General features: G+C 52.8%; 9 non-coding genes across 9 annotated transcripts; all 9 read left to right on the top strand.

The window, feature by feature from the left end:
* Window positions 1–578: 578 nt before the first annotated feature.
* Window positions 579–694, top strand: LOC117376973 (U5 spliceosomal RNA). The gene has a single exon (XR_004541882.1). It is a non-coding gene; the product is annotated as a U5 spliceosomal RNA (small nuclear RNA).
* A 236-nt stretch (window positions 695–930) lies between these two features.
* LOC117376921 (U1 spliceosomal RNA) lies at window positions 931–1,094 on the top strand. Its single transcript, XR_004541836.1, has one exon. It is a non-coding gene; the product is annotated as a U1 spliceosomal RNA (small nuclear RNA).
* Window positions 1,095–1,386: 292 nt separating this feature from the next.
* LOC117376930 (U2 spliceosomal RNA) lies at window positions 1,387–1,579 on the top strand. The gene has a single exon (XR_004541844.1). It is a non-coding gene; the product is annotated as a U2 spliceosomal RNA (small nuclear RNA).
* Window positions 1,580–2,232: 653 nt separating this feature from the next.
* Window positions 2,233–2,348, top strand: LOC117376972 (U5 spliceosomal RNA). The gene has a single exon (XR_004541881.1). It is a non-coding gene; the product is annotated as a U5 spliceosomal RNA (small nuclear RNA).
* A 236-nt stretch (window positions 2,349–2,584) lies between these two features.
* Window positions 2,585–2,748, top strand: LOC117376920 (U1 spliceosomal RNA). The gene has a single exon (XR_004541835.1). It is a non-coding gene; the product is annotated as a U1 spliceosomal RNA (small nuclear RNA).
* Window positions 2,749–3,040: 292 nt separating this feature from the next.
* On the top strand, window positions 3,041–3,233 carry LOC117376929 (U2 spliceosomal RNA). Its single transcript, XR_004541843.1, has one exon. It is a non-coding gene; the product is annotated as a U2 spliceosomal RNA (small nuclear RNA).
* Window positions 3,234–3,885: 652 nt separating this feature from the next.
* On the top strand, window positions 3,886–4,001 carry LOC117376971 (U5 spliceosomal RNA). Its single transcript, XR_004541880.1, has one exon. It is a non-coding gene; the product is annotated as a U5 spliceosomal RNA (small nuclear RNA).
* A 236-nt stretch (window positions 4,002–4,237) lies between these two features.
* Window positions 4,238–4,401, top strand: LOC117376919 (U1 spliceosomal RNA). Its single transcript, XR_004541834.1, has one exon. It is a non-coding gene; the product is annotated as a U1 spliceosomal RNA (small nuclear RNA).
* Window positions 4,402–4,693: 292 nt separating this feature from the next.
* On the top strand, window positions 4,694–4,886 carry LOC117376928 (U2 spliceosomal RNA). The gene has a single exon (XR_004541842.1). It is a non-coding gene; the product is annotated as a U2 spliceosomal RNA (small nuclear RNA).
* Window positions 4,887–5,148: the final 262 nt, after the last annotated feature.

Raw genomic sequence — 5,148 nt, 5'->3', positions numbered from 1 at the left:
ATGCTCTCTTCCCGTCTTTGTGTCTGTCTTACTCCATCCTTTTCCCAATTTTTCTGTGTTTTTTTTTGCTTTTCGTCTCATCCCGCTTCTTGCCCTGTATTTTTCCGGTCTCTTTTGGCACTCCTTCCTGGTTTCCCTTTCTTTTTTCCTGCTTCTGCCTGCTTCTGCCTGCTTCTGCCTGCTTCTGCCTGCTTTTCCCTACTCATTTCCCATTCCCTGCCTATGTTATTCCATAGCGTTTTCCCACTCCTTCTCTTCCGTGTAAGCCTGCTGTAGCTGCGTTGCTCCACGTGAGTGCACGTGCTGTTTTTTTCCCATTTGTCCTCCTTTCCCTGTCTGTCTTTTCACCGCTTTCTGCTGCCACTGAGCTGCAGATCCGAAAGCCCGGTCTCGGCGCTGCGGTCTCGTGGGGAAGCTTCTGGTGCTCAGCTACTGAAGCAGACCCCGCCCACTGCGCCCACCTTGTGCAAATGAGCTGCAGGCTATAGCACAAAAAAAACCCCCAACAAAATACCTTGCCCGCGACGGGGCCATGTGGGGCCTCATGTGCTGGAAGGTGTGTGGCTCTCCGTTCCCACACTCTTGTTTCTCTTCAGATCGTACAAATCTTTCGCCTTTTACTAAAGATTTCCGTGGAGAGGAACGACAAGAGATTATCCCAAATTTTTTGGATGCCCTGTTTTACAGCGGGGCTGTGTGACTTTGTTCAAAGTAACCTTGCGTCGTCAGCGCCCGCAGATGCCATTTGCGCTTGAAGGGGGCGTCGCTCGGCGGTGCATTTGAAAAGCCCGTCTCTCATCCCAACCGTCCCGCCCGTGTTGGCAGCCGGGAAAGCTTCTCCTTTGACTTGAGCTCGCCGCTGAAACGGGAAACCGTAGCCCTGCGGTCCCTCCGCATGGAACAGCGGCTTGGCTCTGAGCCAGGCGAGGCATACTTACCTGGCAGGGGCGATACCATGATCACTAAGGTGGTTCACCCAGAGCGAGGCTCATCCATTGCACTCCGGATGTGCTGACCCCTGTGAATTCCCCAAATGTGGGAATCTCAACTGCATAATTTCTGGTAGTGGGGGACTGCGTCCGCGCTCTCCCCTGATCTTGTGTCCAATGTAGAGTACCGCTTCTCCTCGTGACGTTTAGCCTGGCCGTGTTTCTGTTTGATTTCTTACTCATTTCTTGCTCGTTTTCTTTTCCTGCCTCGACGGTAATCCCGCACCTTCACCTCCTACCGAGAAGGTTCTGCTGTGCAGGATTCCAATCTCCGCCTCTCTGTCTGCGCAGCACATGTGCCCCACCCCCGCCGCCAGGTGTAAACGGGTGCTGCTGTAACCGTCACTGGGAGGGTGTGTGGGGGCAAAGCCTACAGCTCCGTGGCGCCTTCAGCGTCATCGCTTCTCGGCCTTTTGGCTAAGATCAAGTGTAGTATCTGTTCTTATCAGTTTAATATCTGATACGTCCCCTATCCGGGGGACCATATATTAAATTGATTTTTGCAATGAGGTGATGGAATATGGGGCTTGCTCCGTCCACTCCACGCATCGACCCGGTATTGCAGTATCTCCGGGAACGGTGCACGTCCACTCAGGTAAACAGTTAATCCGTGTCTGCTCCCGTTTCTTTCCATAAGCATTGCCTTTCTCTCCGGAGCTTGTCTATGCTCTCTTCCCGTCTTTGTGTCTGTCTTACTCCATCCTTTTCCCAATTTTTCTGTGTTTTTTTTTGCTTTTCGTCTCATCCCGCTTCTTGCCCTGTATTTTTCCGGTCTCTTTTGGCACTCCTTCCTGGTTTCCCTTTCTTTTTTCCTGCTTCTGCCTGCTTCTGCCTGCTTCTGCCTGCTTCTGCCTGCTTTTCCCTACTCATTTCCCATTCCCTGCCTATGTTATTCCATAGCGTTTTCCCACTCCTTCTCTTCCGTGTAAGCCTGCTGTAGCTGCGTTGCTCCACGTGAGTGCACGTGCTGTTTTTTTCCCATTTGTCCTCCTTTCCCTGTCTGTCTTTTCACCGCTTTCTGCTGCCACTGAGCTGCAGATCCGAAAGCCCGGTCTCGGCGCTGCGGTCTCGTGGGGAAGCTTCTGGTGCTCAGCTACTGAAGCAGACCCCGCCCACTGCGCCCACCTTGTGCAAATGAGCTGCAGGCTATAGCACAAAAAAAAACCCCCAACAAAATACCTTGCCCGCGACGGGGCCATGTGGGGCCTCATGTGCTGGAAGGTGTGTGGCTCTCCGTTCCCACACTCTTGTTTCTCTTCAGATCGTACAAATCTTTCGCCTTTTACTAAAGATTTCCGTGGAGAGGAACGACAAGAGATTATCCCAAATTTTTTGGATGCCCTGTTTTACAGCGGGGCTGTGTGACTTTGTTCAAAGTAACCTTGCGTCGTCAGCGCCCGCAGATGCCATTTGCGCTTGAAGGGGGCGTCGCTCGGCGGTGCATTTGAAAAGCCCGTCTCTCATCCCAACCGTCCCGCCCGTGTTGGCAGCCGGGAAAGCTTCTCCTTTGACTTGAGCTCGCCGCTGAAACGGGAAACCGTAGCCCTGCGGTCCCTCCGCATGGAACAGCGGCTTGGCTCTGAGCCAGGCGAGGCATACTTACCTGGCAGGGGCGATACCATGATCACTAAGGTGGTTCACCCAGAGCGAGGCTCATCCATTGCACTCCGGATGTGCTGACCCCTGTGAATTCCCCAAATGTGGGAATCTCAACTGCATAATTTCTGGTAGTGGGGGACTGCGTCCGCGCTCTCCCCTGATCTTGTGTCCAATGTAGAGTACCGCTTCTCCTCGTGACGTTTAGCCTGGCCGTGTTTCTGTTTGATTTCTTACTCATTTCTTGCTCGTTTTCTTTTCCTGCCTCGACGGTAATCCCGCACCTTCACCTCCTACCGAGAAGGTTCTGCTGTGCAGGATTCCAATCTCCGCCTCTCTGTCTGCGCAGCACATGTGCCCCACCCCCGCCGCCAGGTGTAAACGGGTGCTGCTGTAACCGTCACTGGGAGGGTGTGTGGGGGCAAAGCCTACAGCTCCGTGGCGCCTTCAGCGTCATCGCTTCTCGGCCTTTTGGCTAAGATCAAGTGTAGTATCTGTTCTTATCAGTTTAATATCTGATACGTCCCCTATCCGGGGGACCATATATTAAATTGATTTTTGCAATGAGGTGATGGAATATGGGGCTTGCTCCGTCCACTCCACGCATCGACCCGGTATTGCAGTATCTCCGGGAACGGTGCACGTCCACTCAGGTAAACAGTTAATCCGTGTCTGCTCCCGTTTCTTTCCATAAGCATTGCCTTTCTCTCCGGAGCTTGTCTATGCTCTCTTCCCGTCTTTGTGTCTGTCTTACTCCATCCTTTTCCCAATTTTTCTGTGTTTTTTTTTGCTTTTCGTCTCATCCCGCTTCTTGCCCTGTATTTTTCCGGTCTCTTTTGGCACTCCTTCCTGGTTTCCCTTTCTTTTTTCCTGCTTCTGCCTGCTTCTGCCTGCTTCTGCCTGCTTCTGCCTGCTTTTCCCTACTCATTTCCCATTCCCTGCCTATGTTATTCCATAGCGTTTTCCCACTCCTTCTCTTCCGTGTAAGCCTGCTGTAGCTGCGTTGCTCCACGTGAGTGCACGTGCTGTTTTTTTCCCATTTGTCCTCCTTTCCCTGTCTGTCTTTTCACCGCTTTCTGCTGCCACTGAGCTGCAGATCCGAAAGCCCGGTCTCGGCGCTGCGGTCTCGTGGGGAAGCTTCTGGTGCTCAGCTACTGAAGCAGACCCCGCCCACTGCGCCCACCTTGTGCAAATGAGCTGCAGGCTATAGCACAAAAAAAACCCCCAACAAAATACCTTGCCCGCGACGGGGCCATGTGGGGCCTCATGTGCTGGAAGGTGTGTGGCTCTCCGTTCCCACACTCTTGTTTCTCTTCAGATCGTACAAATCTTTCGCCTTTTACTAAAGATTTCCGTGGAGAGGAACGACAAGAGATTATCCCAAATTTTTTGGATGCCCTGTTTTACAGCGGGGCTGTGTGACTTTGTTCAAAGTAACCTTGCGTCGTCAGCGCCCGCAGATGCCATTTGCGCTTGAAGGGGGCGTCGCTCGGCGGTGCATTTGAAAAGCCCGTCTCTCATCCCAACCGTCCCGCCCGTGTTGGCAGCCGGGAAAGCTTCTCCTTTGACTTGAGCTCGCCGCTGAAACGGGAAACCGTAGCCCTGCGGTCCCTCCGCATGGAACAGCGGCTTGGCTCTGAGCCAGGCGAGGCATACTTACCTGGCAGGGGCGATACCATGATCACTAAGGTGGTTCACCCAGAGCGAGGCTCATCCATTGCACTCCGGATGTGCTGACCCCTGTGAATTCCCCAAATGTGGGAATCTCAACTGCATAATTTCTGGTAGTGGGGGACTGCGTCCGCGCTCTCCCCTGATCTTGTGTCCAATGTAGAGTACCGCTTCTCCTCGTGACGTTTAGCCTGGCCGTGTTTCTGTTTGATTTCTTACTCATTTCTTGCTCGTTTTCTTTTCCTGCCTCGACGGTAATCCCGCACCTTCACCTCCTACCGAGAAGGTTCTGCTGTGCAGGATTCCAATCTCCGCCTCTCTGTCTGCGCAGCACATGTGCCCCACCCCCGCCGCCAGGTGTAAACGGGTGCTGCTGTAACCGTCACTGGGAGGGTGTGTGGGGGCAAAGCCTACAGCTCCGTGGCGCCTTCAGCGTCATCGCTTCTCGGCCTTTTGGCTAAGATCAAGTGTAGTATCTGTTCTTATCAGTTTAATATCTGATACGTCCCCTATCCGGGGGACCATATATTAAATTGATTTTTGCAATGAGGTGATGGAATATGGGGCTTGCTCCGTCCACTCCACGCATCGACCCGGTATTGCAGTATCTCCGGGAACGGTGCACGTCCACTCAGGTAAACAGTTAATCCGTGTCTGCTCCCGTTTCTTTCCATAAGCATTGCCTTTCTCTCCGGAGCTTGTCTATGCTCTCTTCCCGTCTTTGTGTCTGTCTTACTCCATCCTTTTCCCAATTTTTCTGTGTTTTTTTTTGCTTTTCGTCTCATCCCGCTTCTTGCCCTGTATTTTTCCGGTCTCTTTTGGCACTCCTTCCTGGTTTCCCTTTCTTTTTTCCTGCTTCTGCCTGCTTCTGCCTGCTTCTGCCTGCTTCTGC

This window comes from Periophthalmus magnuspinnatus, chromosome 9 (genome assembly GCF_009829125.3).
Source record: "Periophthalmus magnuspinnatus isolate fPerMag1 chromosome 9, fPerMag1.2.pri, whole genome shotgun sequence".
Taxonomy (NCBI): domain Eukaryota; kingdom Metazoa; phylum Chordata; class Actinopteri; order Gobiiformes; family Gobiidae; genus Periophthalmus; species Periophthalmus magnuspinnatus.
This window is presented reverse-complemented; position numbering and strand designations above follow the sequence as displayed.